The sequence below is a fragment of the Rattus norvegicus genome, chromosome 18 (genome assembly GCF_021556685.1).
Source record: "Rattus norvegicus strain SHRSP/BbbUtx chromosome 18, alternate assembly SHRSP_T2T, whole genome shotgun sequence".
In the NCBI taxonomy this organism is placed as follows: domain Eukaryota; kingdom Metazoa; phylum Chordata; class Mammalia; order Rodentia; family Muridae; genus Rattus; species Rattus norvegicus.
Window position 1 is genome coordinate 83,320,999 of NC_141551.1, and position 17,627 is coordinate 83,338,625.

The following is a 17,627-nucleotide window of genomic DNA, read 5'->3' on the forward strand; positions in this document are numbered from 1 at the left end:
TCTGTTATGCTTTGCCTAGAGTTCTTTCTGTCTGTAGAAAGTTGCATAACCACTGTCAAGAGATTTAAAAGGCTTCCATTAATTTGCGATGGCAGCAATTAGCAAGAATGGTGCTAAGGCAGACTGGATCTCAAGCTGTCATTTCTGTCCGTTTTTTTTATTTATCGTTTTATTAGCTTGTACTGCCGTTAGCTTAAAAGCATTAATTAAAACACACGCACTCATATGAACGATTTGGGGGGGGGGATACTTTTCTAAAATGTAAGAATATTTTAAATGTCTTTTTAAACCCCCAAAATTGGTCCCAAGTGAAATATACATGACCTCATAAAGACAGGAATGAAATGTCAAATCACGCATTAGAAGACTGCTAATGCATTACAGATAAAAATTGCCGAGGTCACGGAATGAGCAAACACCTGGGACAAAAGACTGATGCAGTGAGCTCATGATGTGAAGGGAATATTCAGGCTTGTAGTCCAGACATCAGGCATAATGCTCTTGGCTTCTAGCAAATGAGTTACAATAAGAAATGCAGTTATCAGGATTTCATTTGACAAATCATAAGAGGTTGATTGTTTTACATATGCCTATCTTTATCCTCAATAATAGTGATATTAATAAGTCCATCCAAAAGTATTTGCTTTCTAGACTCTTGTCATGCCTGGACAAACTGCTAGAGCTCCTCCATCCTAATATTTTAACATCACTAACAGTGATAAATGTTTATTTTAAAAAAGTAAAGCACACACACACACACACACACACACACACATCAAAATGCCTTGTCATGGGTCCCCTTCTCCATCACTCTTTAAAGCTGAGAAAGCAGTCCTGATTCACTATTGAGGAAATGGCAGAAACAGTTGCAATAATAGAAACTCAAACTTAGAGTAATACAACATGCTCTCATGTTGTCAGAGACCAGGAGGTGGCTTGCTCCTAGCCTTGATGAGTCATATGTTAAAAAGTATCAGGGCCCAAGGCAGAGCTCAGGATTTTGTAAGTTTCCAGCGAAGCATAAAGAAATAGAAATAAGTAAGAAAAAAATGGCTAGGTAAGGACAGAGAACTTGCTGCTAAAATCCAGGCCTGTCAATGACCCATGTGTAGTTAGGACAATTTCTTGTTTCTGTAATAGAACTGTGGGGAGATACTAAAAAGTTGAAACTTGATGATAGGTTCTTAACATTTTTTCATATTCAAGGAAGCAAATGATTGGGAATTGAAGAAAAACAAAATTGATTTGATGTGCAATATTGTTATCTGTTTTGGAAAGTATCATTTCATATCTTTGTTATAAATCCACATTGAAAAAACCTTACTTGTAGAAATAATTATTAATAAACTCAGAGGGCAGGCTCACTACCCTCTCCAATGGTCTAGGTCCCTAAATAAAAGTCACATACACAGCCTTTATATATTAACATGCTTTAAACAGCAGAATAGCTGGGCCACTACCTAACCTTCATGCAGTTAATCCCATCTTATTACTTACTAATTCTATATTCTATCTTGGCTGCTCTGGACCCAGTTACGTGTCCCTCTGAGTCATGGTCTCTGGCTCATTCACATGGTAGCTATCCCTCTCTGTCCAGCACTCTCTCAGGCATGTACCTCTCCTCTCCTCCACTACCTTGTGGCATGGCAGATCTCTTTTTTTCTCCTTCTTCTCCCTGTCTTAAACCTGGGAATCCTTAAATCCCACCTCCGTCTACCCCCTGCCCCCAGCTATTGGCTCTTGGCATCTTTGTTTACTAATCAGAACCAACTGGGGGTAGGTTCCCAAAAGCTACTTGCAGATATTCTCATACGGTTTTCTGAGGACACAATTAGAATTTGTAATACAAGCAGCTAAACTTACTAGACAGTATAAAATCTTATTTATCAAGGAAAAAAATCAAACCTCCAAGTTCATTTATTTCATTAAGGAAATGAACAAAAATAGAATAAAATGTAAAAGATGAGTGGTTATGTTTATTGTCTTTTATTTCAAACGTATAAAACGTCAGTGTGGCAAATATGTTATCTGACATCTGTAGTCCAGAAATCTCAGTTTCGTCAAGTATTGGATATTCAATAAAGAATTACTTAATGAATGAAAAAGCCTTCATAACTGTTACCCTATATATACACCCTTCTAAACTTCTTGGGGTAGATACGGAAGTAGTTGTTCATCTGCTTTCTACAATTATAGCCTTTTGGGGTCTACTTTTGGGTCATGGTTCTAGGACTCCTGGTTGTCAGGGCTATGCTAGCATTACCTATCTAATCCCCATGATAAACACACTTTCTTAGGACAGGAAATTCTTATTAAAAAAAGCCATGTCCTTTTCTCCAGAGGATAGAAATTCCCTTCACCACTTCTCTGAGACATCTATGTCTGAAATGACGGCATATTGAAGGCTAAATTTAATACATTGACATCTGCAGAAAAAACTGGAAGGCATAAGGTGGAAAGGACACAATAGACTATTTCAGAATCTCCGTGTTGCAGGGCTTTCTTGAGAAAGTCAGACAGCTTGTCTATTAGCAGAACCTCATTAGTTTCACTGCATGATGAGGACCAATGATTCAGGTGAGATGTCTGAATTACTAATTAACTATATGGTTATGTTTATTTTATCTCCTTAGAAGGGGTTGTGAAACTATTACTTAGTTTTGTTTTTAAGTTTGTATCAAGCCCAATTACTTTAAAATACTTTTTGAAATAATGCCAATATATCTCCAACATTTTATTTTATATATATTCACCTGCGTGTGTTAACTTATTGCTCTTTTAACATTGGTGATTAATTCCTGAAACAACTATAAAACTTAGATTGATGATTCTGCATTTTACAAAGTGTCCACGTAGAGTTACCAGAAATTAAACTCTTTACAATATAAATTTGGTTGATGGCTTAATAGAAAATTGGTAGGTATAAATTATTTGTTCAGTTGGTTTCCCATATGGATGATATTAATTATGCGGCACTTGGACATAGAAGTAAGTCTTCACAGAAATAGTAATAAAGACTGGATTTCATCTGCTAGGGTTGCATATAGCATCTGTGATTCTGCAGTCAAAGGAATGCTTCCAGGTAGTACAGATGGAAAACCAAGCCCTTTAAAATCTGCATCATTTTAATGAAGTGTACTTATTACGGCATAGCACCTTATGAACATAATAAAAAATATTTATACTAGTTCAACTTTTTAAAATGTAAAACTCATTCACTCTAGATATATTTATTTACCATATGACGTTTTTCCCATTTCTTTTCATACAATAGATTTTGATCTTGATTTCCCCAACCTCAACAGCCCTCAGTTCATTTACTCTACACCCACCCAATTCCTTTCTCTCTCTGTATCTTTAGACACAAACAGGCAGGCAAACAACAAGAAAAGACAGATGATAACAAAATAAATCAAAACAAAACAACAACAACAAAAAAAAACTAACACACACATACACACGTGAATGTAGGCATGCAGCACACAAAACCTGAAATAAAAAATAAAACACAGAAGGGCATTACTGCTCTTGGGCATGGTGGGGGACGTTTATTGTGGGTAAAAGGGAAAGCACAGCCAGAGGCAGAGACATATGGGAGAGTCCAGACTGAACCGAACCAAGAGCCAGGGATGTACAGAGAAAGGGAAGGAGAAGAAGGTCAACCAGATCAAGAGGTCAGGAGAGTAAAGGAGAGATTAATAAAGAGAAAGAAATCTACATAGCAAAACACCAGTATTATATAGGGGAATATATAGGGTAGAACAAATGGCAGATGTGGCAGCCCAGCCTGTAGGCTAGAGAGATTTTGTATCAGAGGCAGAGTGTGCCAGCCATACTCTGTAATACGTAGGAACTGAGGGATACTGACTGGAAAAACCTAGTATCTAGGTGCACTTTCATATGTAAAATTGACACCTTAGTTAGCCCTTTGTCTTGGTTTGAGAACTAACAAAACTCATGTAAATACAAAATCAGAAACCATAATATACAGACAAGTAAAAAATTACAACCATTAATTTCAGTAAATTGTAGCTTAGAGTGGTTAAAATCATTGCACAAGATCATCAAGTATGGAGCAAAAATTTATGTTACCTTAAAAACATTGAAAGTTAAACCAATGAAGTCTAAGAAAAGTCATCCTAATACATATTTATTATACTTAACAAGCATTAAGTTTCAGGCTTGGATCCTTCACATGATCAATGTCAGCAATGCTTGTGTCTTGTATGTGAAGAGCAAAATCATACATATAGGAGAGAAAATTACACAGTAGGTATGTATATAAGAACATATATAATAAATATGCTACAGTTAAAAGAAGAAAAGTCATAATTTCTAATTAATTCTGGAGATGTGTTGAAAGAGAAAGGGAATAAAAAATATCAAATCCCTATCTTTGCAGAACTAGCTATTCAAGTTCCAGATCCCTCTAGTAGCTAGCATTCCCTAGAATGACAGACAGCAGGGTGCAGAATGATAGAGATGATGGAGACAAATTCAGAAACGGAGGAGATAGACTGAGACAGCTATGCTGACTCCATAACAGACTTCAAACTGGCAGTTCAAGTGAAGAGGCCTCAGTCTCTACTTCCAAGAACTAGGCAAGTCCAGGCAAGTTTTCGCCCCAGAAACTGCCACCTGGCCCGAGACAAGGACAATGGGTCGCAGCAGTTTCCAGACACCCTCAGCTATTTCCTCAACAATTCCCAGACATCCCCAGCAACAGTTCCAGCCCTGGCACCCCAGTAACAGAATGTCCATAGAGATGTCTGATCTATGCCAGAATTCCCCAGTGTTAAATCACTTGGTTGTCTCTCTATCTTGGTCATGGGAGACCCCAGAATGCTGAACTTCTGCAGAATAAAACACTCTGCATTTACATACTATTTGAGTTCCTGGGTATTATTCTTTGGCAAATCATGTACCCTTACAAGACCAAAGTGAGAGTGAACACACAGAACAGATGAGTAAGAAGGAGGACCTGAGGATGGCAAATAGGAAGGAGGTCTCTATTGAGGAAATTGCTTCATTCTTTCTGAAAGCTCATATGTCCCATGACAGACTGTATACAAATTGAGGTAAAAGGAAGTTGGCTAGTTGACTCAATCCAAATTCATGATGGCAGAACCATAAAAGTATGTGATATGATACTCGGCTAGATGCTAAGTGCCAAAGGTATGGGAGAGCTGTTGATGCAAAAGACAGGGTTCAAAATCCATGGGGTTCTCTTTACAGAGAACAGTAAGATCAAGTCCTGGTGCCACAACAATCACCTTTTTCTCTTATTTTTGTTCAGCCTGTGACCTCAGGCTGTGGATGATGTCCAATCAACTTGTATGAGAACAGGACTTTCCTAATTTTCTCCCTGGTTCAATATCAATCATTTCAAGAGCCAACTAAATAGATACATTGAGAAATGAAGAGTCATCTACTACCTATCCCTTTATTTATTAAGGTGACACCTAAAATTGGCTATCACAACTTTCTAGGATTTTTTTTGTTGTTTTCTATTTTTTTACTAAATAAAAGTTGCCTTCTTTACTTCCTCTTATTTAGAAAGTCATAAAATCTCCAATATATAATTACAACTGTATCGTTTCCAACTTACCTAGTCAACCTTTGGTCTGCTTACCATTAATTAATTAATTACTTAATGGATAGTTTTAGAAAACTTGGCATAAATAATATTTTAACTAATTTAAGCTATTTCTATCCTTAGGTTGAAAGTATATCTCTATTGTCAGAGTGCTCATTTAGCATGCACAAACCTGAGATTCATAACTCACATAAATCAAAGATTCTGGCACTTGCTTGTAATTCCAGAATGCCAAAAATATAGGGACAATGTGCTTAAGCACAATGTCATCCTCAGACACGTAGATAATTCAAGGCATCTTGAAATAGAACAGTTATTGCCACAGACAAATAAATGGCCTTCATCTTTTAACTCACATAAAACTAAAATTATTTTAATTAAGTTAAAATACATGTTCAGAATTATCACAATATTTGTTTGTTTTTGTTTTATATTTTTTGCTGAACTTTGATGATGTAACAGAAAACAAATGTCATCCTCTTGTCCAAAATTAGCCCACAGTATATGGAACAAGAGGACAATAAAGTAACCTATATGTGATTTTATGAACGTACAATTTAGAAGGCTCAAGGTAGACTGCATGGCTTGCATCTGAACTATCACATGTCACCCAGAAGATGACCAAAGAAATGCAAAAATTCACTCAATTTGCACAGTCACTCAGAATCTGTGTGTATGTATGTATGTAAATGTATGTATGTATGTATGCATGCATGTATGAATATATGTGTGTGTTATTCATGTATTACATGTGAAAAGATAAAATTGTATATGGAATTAAAACTGGTCTCAGGAAGCCTAAAATCCTGCAGAAATAATCAGCCCTTTATTATCTAAAAATCCCTTCTATATACATTAACCTGTTGGATTGATATAATTATTTCATTGAAAATAACAGTAAATTTATATCAGATAGCTCAAGTACATAAACATATTACCATGTAAAAGCTATGAAGCTGTTGGTAATATTTTCATATTATAAAATTGTTTGATTTAAAAATAAAACTGCAAGGAGCGGCAGGACACCGGCCTGAGACACCGCCGGAACCTGAAAGAAACAGACCGGATAAACAGTTCTCTGCACCCAAATCCCGTGGGAGGGAGAGCTAAACCTTCAGAGAGGCAGACAAGCCTGGGAAACCAGAAGAGACTGCTCCCTGCACACACATCTCGGACGCCAGAGGAAAAAGCCAAAGACCATCTGGAACCCTGGTGCACTGAAGTTCCCGGAAGGGGCTGCACAGGTCTTCCTGGTTGCTGCCGCTGCAGAGAGCCCCTGGGCAGCACCCCACGAGCGGACCTGAGCCTCGGGACCACAGGTAAGACCAAATTTTCTGCTGCAAGAAAGCTGCCTGGTGAGCTTGGGACACACGGAAGCAGAATTTCTCTAAGACCGGGCACGTTCTGTGTTTACCGGAAGTCCCACACCCGCGGATCCTGGCCCGCAGCAGCTCTCTGCTCCCAGACTCGGTGAGAGAGAGACCCAACCGCCTGGTCAGGTGGGCACTCCTGAGGCTGCAGAGCGGAAGAGACCACCAACACTGCTCACCCCTGCCCACATCCCTGGCCCAAGAGGAAACTGTATAAGGCCTCTGGGCTCCCGTGAGGGAGGGCCCAGGAGCGGCAGGACACCAGCCTGAGACACCGCCAGAACCTGAAAGAAACAGACCAGATAAACAGTTCTCTGCACCCAAACCCCGTGGGAGGGAGAGCTAAACCTTCAGAGAGGCAGACAAGCCTGGGAAACCAGAAGAGACTGCTCCCTGCACACACATCTCGGACGCCAGAGGAAAAAGCCAAAGACCATCTGGAACCCTGGTGCACTGAAGCTCCCAGAAGGGGCGGCACAGGTCTTCCTGGTTGCTGCCGCTGCAGAGAGCCCCTGGGCAGCACCCCACGAGCATACTTGAGCCTCAGGACCACAGGTAAGACCAAATTTTCTGCTGCAAGAAAGCTGCCTGGTGAACTCAAGACACAGGCCCACAGGAACAGCTGAAGACCTGTAGAGAGGAAAAAATACACACCCGAAAGCAGAACACTCTGTCCCCATAACTGACTGAAAGAGAGGAAAACAGGTCTACAGCACTCCTGACACACAGGCTTATAGGACAGTATAGCCACTGTCAGAAATAGCAGAACAAAGTAACACTAGAGATAATCTGATGGCGAGAGGCAAGCGCAGGAACCCAAGCAACAGAAACCAAGACTACAATGCATCATCGGAGCCCAATTCTCCCACCAAAACAAACATGGAATATCCAAACACACCAGAAAAGCAAGATCTAGTTTCAAAATCATATTTGATCATGATGCTGGAGGACTTCAAGAAAGACATGAACACACTTAGGGAAACACAGGAAAACATTAATAAACAAGTAGAAGCCTACGGAGAGGAATCGCAAAAATCCCTGAAAGAATTCCAGGAAAACACAATCAAACAGTTGAAGGAATTAAAAATGGAAATAGAAGCAATCAAGAAAGAACACATGGAAACAACCCTGGATATAGAAAACCAAAAGAAGAGACAAGGAGCTGTAGATACAAGCTTCACCAACAGAATACAAGAGATGGAAGAGAGAATCTCAGGAGCAGAAGATTCCATAGAAATCATTGACTCAACTGTCAAAGATAATGTAAAGCAGAAAAAGCTACTGGTCCAAAACATACAGGAAATCCAGGACTCAATGAGAAGATCAAACCTAAGGATAATAGGTATAGAAGAGAGTGAAGACTCCCAGCTCAAAGGACCAGTAAATATCTTCAACAAAATCATAGAAGAAAACTTCCCTAACCTAAAAAAAGAGATACCCATAGACATACAAGAAGCCTACAGAACTCCAAATAGATTGGACCAGAAAAGAAACACCTCCCGTCACATAATTGTCAAAACACCAAACGCACAAAATAAAGAAAGAATATTAAAAGCAGTAAGGGAAAAAGGTCAAGTAACATATAAAGGCAGACCTATCAGAATCACACCAGACTTCTCGCCAGAAACTATGAAGGCCAGAAAATCCTGGACTGATGTCATACAGACCCTAAGAGAACACAAATGCCAGCCCAGGTTACTGTATCCAGCAAAACTCGCAATTAACATTGATGGAGAAACCAAGATATTCCATGACAAAACCAAATTTACACAATATCTTTCTACAAATCCAGCACTACAAAGGATAATAAATGGTAAAGCCCACCATAAGGAGGCAAGCTATACCCTAGAAGAAGCAAGAAAAAAATCATCTTGGCAACAAAACAAAGAGAATGAAAGCACACAAACATAACCTCACATCCAAATATGAATATAAAGGGAAACAATAATCACTATTCCTTAATATCTCTCAATATCAATGGCCTCAACACCCCAATAAAAGGACATAGATTAACAAACTGGATACGCAACGAGGACCCTGCATTCTGCTGCCTACAGGAAACACACCTCAGAGACAAAGACAGACACTACCTCAGAGTGAAAGGCTGGAAAACAACTTTCCAAGCAAATGGTCAGAAGAAGCAAGCTGGAGTAGCCATTCTAATATCAAATAAAATCAATTTCCAACTAAAAGTCATCAAAAAAGATAAGGAAGGACACTTCATATTCATCAAAGGAAAAATCCACCAAGATGAACTCTCAATCCTAAATATCTATGCCCCAAATACAAGGGCACCTACATACGTAAAAGAAACCCTACTAAAGCTCAAAACACACATTGCACCTCACACAATAATAGTGGGAGATTTCAACACCCCACTCTCATCAATGGACAGATCATGGAAACAGAAATTAAACAGTGATGTCGACAGACTAAGAGAAGTCATGAGCCAAATGGACTTAACGGATATTTATAGAACATTCTATCCTAAAGCAAAAGGATATACCTTCTTCTCAGCTCCTCATGGTACTTTCTCCAAAATTGACCATATAATTGGTCAAAAAACGGGCCTCAACAGGTACAGAAAGATAGAAATAATCCCATGCGTGCTATCGGACCACCACGGCCTAAAACTGGTCTTCAATAACAATAAGGGAAGAATGCCCACATATACTTGGAAATTGAACAATGCTCTACTCAATGATAACCTGGTCAAGGAAGAAATAAAGAAAGAAATTAAAAACTTTTTAGAATTTAATGAAAATGAAGATACAACATACTCAAACTTATGGGACACAATGAAAGCTGTGCTAAGAGGAAAACTCATAGCGCTGAGTGCCTGCAGAAAGAAACAGGAAAGAGCATATATCAGCAGCTTGACAGCACACCTAAAAGCTCTAGAACAAAAAGAAGCAAATACACCCAGGAGGAGTAGAAGGCAGGAAATAATCAAACTCAGAGCTGAAATCAACCAAGTAGAAACAAAAAGGACCATAGAAAGAATCAACAGAACCAAAAGTTGGTTCTTTGAGAAAATCAACAAGATAGATAAACCCTTAGCCAGACTAACGAGAGGACACAGAGAGTGCGTCCAAATTAACAAAATCAGAAATGAAAAGGGAGACATAACTACAGATTCAGAGGAAATTCAAAAAATCATCAGATCTTACTATAAAAACCTATATTCAACAAAATTTGATAATCTTCAGGAAATGGACAATTTCCTAGACAGATACCAGGTATCGAAGTTAAATCAGGAACAGATAAACCAGTTAAACAACCCCATAACTCCTAAGGAAATAGAAGCAGTCATTAAAGGTCTCCCAACCAAAAAGAGTCCAGGTCCAGACGGGTTTAGTGCAGAATTCTATCAAACCTTCATAGAAGACCTCATACCAATATTATCCAAACTATTCCACAAAATTGAAACAGATGGAGCCCTACCGAATTCCTTCTACGAAGCCACAATTACTCTTATACCTAAACCACACAAAGACACAACAAAGAAAGAGAACTTCAGACCAATTTCCCTTATGAATATCGACGCAAAAATACTCAATAAAATTCTGGCAAACCGAATTCAAGAGCACATCAAAACAATCATCCACCATGATCAAGTAGGCTTAATCCCAGGCATGCAGGGATGGTTTAATATACGGAAAACCATTAACGTGATCCATTATATAAACAAACTGAAAGAACAGAACCACATGATCATTTCATTAGATGCTGAGAAAGCATTTGACAAAATTCAACACCCCTTCATGATAAAAGTCCTGGAAAGAATAGGAATTCAAGGCCCATACCTGAACATAGTAAAAGCCATATACAGCAAACCAGTTCAACTGGAGGGCAACATGTAGAAGAATGCAGATCGATCCATGCTTATCACCCTGTACAAAGCTTAAGTCCAAGTGGATCAAGGACCTCCACATCAAACCAGACACACTCAAACTAATAGAAGAAAAACTAGGGAAGCATCTGGAACACATGGGCACTGGAAAAAATTTCCTGAACAAAACACCAATGGCTTATGCTCTAAGATCAAGAATCGACAAATGGGATCTCATAAAACTGCAAAGCTTCTGTAAGGCAAAGGACACTGTGGTTAGGACAAAACGGCAACCAACAGATTGGGAAAAGATCTTTACCAATCCTACAACAGATAGAGGCCTTATATCCAAAATATACAAAGAACTCAAGAAGTTAGACCGCAGGGAAACAAATAACCCTATTAAAAAATGGGGTTCAGAGCTAAACAAAGAATTCACAGCTGAGGAATGCCGAATGGCTGAGAAACACCTAAAGAAATGTTCAACATCTTTAGTCATAAGGGAAATGCAAATCAAAACAACCCTGAGATTTCACCTCACACCAGTGCGATTGGCTAAGATCAAAAACTCAGGTGACAGCAGATGCTGGCGAGGATGTGGAGAAAGAGGAACACTCCTCCATTGTTGGTGGGATTGCAGACTAGTAAAACCATTCTGGAAATCAGTCTGGAGGTTCCTCAGAAAATTGGACATTGAACTGCCTGAGGATCCAGCTATACCTCTCTTGGGCATATACCCAAAAGATGCCTCAACATATAAAAGAGACACGTGCTCCACTATGTTCATCGCAGCCTTATTTATAATAGCCAGAAAATGGAAAGAACCCAGATGCCCTTCAACAGAGGAATGGATACAGAAAATGTGGTACATCTACACAATGGAATATTACTCAGCTATCAAAAACAACGAGTTTATGAAATTCGTAGGCAAATGGTTGGAACTGGAAAATATCATCCTGAGTGAGCTAACCCAATCACAGAAAGACATACATGGTAAGCACTCATTGATAAGTGGCTATTAGCCCAAATGCTTGAATTACCCTAGATCCCTAGAACAAACGAAACTCAAGACGGATGATCAAAATGTGAATGCTTCACTCCTTCTTTAAATGAGGAAAAAGAATACCCTTGGCAGGGAAGGGAGAGGCAAAGATTAAAACAGAGACTGAAGGAACACCCATTCAGAGCCTGCCCCACATGTGGCCCATACATATACAGCCACCCAATTAGACAAGATGGATGAAGCAAAGAAGTGCAGACCGACAGGAGCCGGATGTAGATCGCTCCTGAGAGACACAGCCAGAATACAGCAAATACAGAGGCGAATGCCAGCAGCAAACCACTGAACTGAGAATAGGTCCCCTATTGAAGGAATCAGAGAAAGAACTGGAAGAGCTTGAAGGGGCTCGAGACCCCAAAAGTACAACAATGCCAAGCAACCAGAGCTTCCAGGGACTAAGCCACTACCTAAAGACTATACATGGACTGACCCTGGACTCTGACCCCATAGGTAGCAATGAATATCCTAGTAAGAGCACCAGTGGAAGGGGAAGCCCTGGGTCCTGCTAAGACTGAACCCCCAGTGAACTAGTCTATGGGGGGAGGGCGGCAATGGGGGGAGGGTTGGGAGGGGGACACCCATAAGGAAGGGGAGGGGGGAGGGGGATGTTTGCCTGGAAACCGGGAAATGGAATAACACTCGAAATGTATATAAGAAATACTCAAGTTAATAAAAAAAAAAAAAACTGCTTCATGATGGGGTTCATTTTTTTCCTCTCTCTGTTTCTGTGAATAGTCTTCCTTTCAGGAGCCTGGTTAGCAGTCTTGACCAGAAATTAATGCCAATCTTCAAGGAATGTCTTTGCTTAACATTGTCTTTAACATTTTGTTTTTAAGTGAAGTACAATTACACTACATTCCTATTTTTTCTCTATCCAGGCCCTCCTAGATACCCTCCCTCAACCTCTCCCATTCTCCCCACTCCAAATGATAGATTATTTTATTGTAGAAACATACATACATGTATTTATATATAGGAATATGTGTAACTACAACTGCTGAGTCTATTTTATTGTTTGTGTGTATATGGCTTCAAGAACTACCACTTTTCACTAGACTAGCAATAAGGATACTTATCCCTTGGGAGAGGTTAATTCTCCTTCTACAAGAAGTTATTAATGACCTGAAGTTCTTTGTCAATGGATAAGATCCCATTAATTTTTCAGTTCCTGTTCTACTCTTTGTCTCTCTACTTCCTCCTGTGAGTATTTTCCCCATTCTACATTAATATGTTCACTAATATTGCTCTTATTCAGGTCATATTTATGTAGCCACTTCTAGGAAAGACTCTTTCACAAGATCCCTCTTTACATTCTGGAATTTTCAATCTTTCTTTCCCCTCTGCCATAATGTTCCCTAACCACTGATACAGGAGCTGTGATATAGAGGTCCTCACAATCTCTTGATTTCTGCACTGTATCCAATTGTGTTTTTCTGTGATGGTTTCCACTTGCTGTAAAGAGAAGATTCTTTAATGAGGGATGGTATCTACATTTATCGGTGTGTATATGGATAAGACTCAGAATGTAATGAGGAATATGTTTGATCTAGCAAAGTATTGTTAATAGATTATTTTTTTAATTTATTCTCTCATGTATTATATCCTGGATGAATTTTCCCCTCACTCCCTCTTCTTTGCACCTCCTTCATCCTTGCCTCTTCTTCCCCATCCATTACTTCTCCATTTCTCTTCAGAAAAGGCTGGGCCTCTCAGGGACATTAACCAAACATGGTATATCAAATTGCAATAGAATCAGGCGCCTCTCTCATATTAAGGCTGAACAAAGCAACCCAGTAGGAGAACAGGAATACCAAAAGCAGACAAAGTTCCAAAAATACTCGCCTTCTTGCTCTGTTAGGAGTCCCACAAAAAAAAATATCACCAAGCTATTCAACTAAGATATATAGACACAGATGGTCTAGGTTAGACCCATGAAGGCTCTCTGGTTGTCTGTTCAGTCTCAGTGAGCCTCTTTGAGTCCACATTCTCGATTCTTTGGGTTTCTTGGTGGCATCCTCTGGCTCCTAGAATCCTTTCTCCTCTTCTTCAGGAGGATTCCCAAGCTCCACCTACTGTTTGCCCTTGGGTCTCAGTATTTGTTTATATCAGCTGCTTAATGAAGCCTCTCTGATTACAATTAGGTTAAGGACCAATCTATAAGAATTGCAGAATATAATTATGAAATATTTCATTGTCTGGCCTCCCCAATCCCCAGTTTTGTTTGAGTCTATACTAGGTCTCTAGATCACCAGGACTCTGGTTTCTGGTATTTCAGGCAGGGTCAGGGGTGAACTCCCTCCAGTGGAATAGGTCTCAAGTTGGACCAATCATTGGTTTAGCCATCCCCACAGTTAGTATGCCACATTTACTCAAGCACATCCTACTGGCAGGACAAATAGTGTATTGAAGCTTTGGTGGCTAGAGTTGGTATCCCAAACTCTCCACTTGAAGTCTGGCATGATTGCAGAAGATGGCCATTTCAGGTTCTGTATCTTCTATTACTAGGAGTCTTAGCTGGGGTGATCCTAATTGATTCCTGAGAATTTCCATTGTTCTAGGTTTCTACCTTCCCCCAGAATTGCCCCCCCCCATCTTTCTTATTGCTCTCTCCCTACATATTCTCCCCACCGTATCCCTCCTGTTCCAACCCCCAGTGCACCATTGAAATCTATTGTATTTTTCCTTCTCAGGGAGATCTATGCATTTCCCTTTGTTAGTTAGCATTCTTGAATTTGTGGGTTACCTGATTATACTTTACTTTGCAGTTAATATCCATTCATAAGTGAGTACATACCATGTTTCTCTGTCTAGGTCTGGGTGACCTCACTCAGAATGATTTTTTTTCTAGTTACATCTATTTGTCTGCAAATGTCATATTGCTATTGGTTTTAAAAGCTGAGTAATATTTCATTGTGTAAATGTATCACATTTTCTTTATCCATTCTTCAGTTGAGAGACGTCAAGGTTGTTTTCAGTTTCTGCCTATTATAAATAAGTCTACTATGAACATATTTGAGCAAGTGTCTTCGTGTTAAGATGGAGGGTTTTTTAGGTATATGCCCTGGAGTGGTATATCTGGGTCTTGAGATAGATCAGTTCCAGATTTTCTCAAAAATCACCTTATTGGTTTCCAAAATGGCTGTAAAAGTTTACAACTACAATCAATGGAGGAGTGTTCTTGATAGCTAGGTTTCTCGTTTTAAGAATGATTTTCCTCTTGTTGACTGGGCCTCAACTCCAATCAGATGTTTAACTGGGTGCCATTGGCATGTAAGAGCTACTTATTGTTCTTTTATGACTATCTTGCCATGTTGGTCATTTCCTTGGTTCATAGAGGTCAAAGCTGAGAATGATTGTTTGCTAGCATCTTGGGAAGTTGAATAGTATAACATGGAAGTTAGACTGCAAAAGAGGAAATGTTCATGTCAGAACCAATTCAATTCTTATGTTCCAGGTGTGTGGTGTCTTTAGCAATATTAGCCCACCTTCAACACTTGAGAGGCCATGAAAGGCTTCAAAAATAATCTATAATGTTTGGGAAGTCACTCTGGCTAAAAGGAGTTTTTCATGTATAGTATGAGGTAGGAGCTAGTCAATAGGTCTTGTGCGGGCCATTGTTAACCCAAATAACTTACCTTTATTTAATATATGTATGTGTGTATATAAGTATATGCATATATATATGTGTGTGTATATATATATATATTTCCTGGAGGCTTTACCAAATAACCTTTGTGTTATGTATTTACCCTCCTCTCAATCTATATTGAATCTCTCCTTTCTCTCCAGATGGAGTCCCTTCACCATTGTTCTATTCTGAATATATAATTTGCAACCTGTTAGTCGTCTTCCAACCCCCTCACTCTTTATGGTCTCTTTATATTTCCTTGTGTCCATGTTATACTTTTACATGTTGAACAATTTACTTCATGTTGTATACTAATATCTGAAGATTTGGATCTTAGAACCAGAGAAGTCTTTTTGGGTCTATGTTATATTACTCCATACAATCTTTTCTAGGTCCACACACTTACCTATAAATGTGATGGTTTTATTTCTCCTTACAACTGAATAATATTCCATTGTGCATATCCACCACCTTTTCATTATCTATTCACAAATGGAATAAAATGTATGTGATTAGGATTTTGGGTTTTTGTTTGTTTGTTTTTCTCATTTACATTTATTTTTGAATGGGGTGGAAATGAATACTTCTGAGCAATTACCTTTGAAGTAAGATGCCAAGTGTTTTGAGCATATGTCAAGGAGTGGTATAGCTGCGTCATATGTTTGTATTTAATATAAAAAGGAAAAAAAGTCTCTGTCATTTTCTTTCTGTTTTGTAATTAATCAGATGGGATAATCAATTAATCAGAATAGATATAGGACATAGAGGATACACAAATCTAAGTTATTTCTCCATGGTATGAGTGTAATCACAAAACTTTCATTAAAATATTAATATTCTCATTTATTAACATTAAAAATATATTTCAATTCAAATATGTCGGTTTACATAAATCTAGTAGAAATAAATTGATGACCATCACAATTAAGTCAAAACATACAAAACATCTTCTGAAGTTTATCTTCCATACAAGAGATGAATGCTCATTTATTTAAATGTCAGTTCATATTTTCTCTGTGAATTCCAGTTCCTAAAGCTTTAAAAGATGTGTGAATACTTGATACTTTGAAACTAGAAGATATTTGATGGAAAGAGTCAGTGCATCCTCATAATCACCCTTTATAGAATTCTTGTCTTCATTAAGCCTCACAGATAGACTGTTCGATGGCACAGTGCAGGTGAAGCTGCATAACGGACTTGTCATGTGGTAAAAGACAATTTCTATGATTTAGCATTAGAAATAAGAACATAAAAAGGATGCATTAAATTGATTACTGCTTATATTTTATCGCTTTTAATTTTAACTGAAAAAAATGCAACTAATCATATGTGAATTTTCCAAGAACTTCAGCAGATCTAAAATAATAAAATAAAATGTGGTGTCAGCATGGTTTGTGCCCTGACAGACTACTTTTCCTAAAATTCTCAATTAAGTTTCCTCTGGGGTGAGCAGCTCTGAAGTACAATATTGCAGTTTGCCCTTGCTGTCTGTACTGAAGATATTTCTTAAGTTAACTATCGCTTTTTGCTTTGTAGCACTGTGTTGGAATACAGAAGGGCCAAAATCTTGAGATGTGTCAAATTACTTTTGGAAATAATGACTTGTTGCCATGGTAACCTTGAACCTAACGAATCTATCTCAAGATCTCAGTTCAGGTATAAAATGAACTGCACAAGAAATTTTAAAATAGTGACTCAGTTGCCTGACTCAAGACATGTTTCATATTCTTTTTTTTTCTTCTTTAAATATCAATCAGGTGACAGACTATTATTTAGAAAATGAACCCTTGAATAACAAAAGATTTTTTTAACAGTGAAGAACTAATTTTAATATAGGGCATTTGTAGTATTGTCTGGGTGAGTTTTAAATACATATACACTTTTACAATTATTTTTTATTAGATTTATATTTGTGAGTATATTCCATGTTTCAGTGTGTCCTCTGAGGCCAGAAAAGGTTATTGAACCCCCTGGATCTGGGGTGGGAACGGAACTCAAATTTTATGGAAGAGCAGCAAGTGCTCCTAACTGTTGAGTTAGTTATCCACCTCCATGTGTGCATGTGTATTTCACATATATACCTATACAAAAAAATGTGCATATGCTTTAGAATGTTGAATAATGAATAATAAAGAATTAAA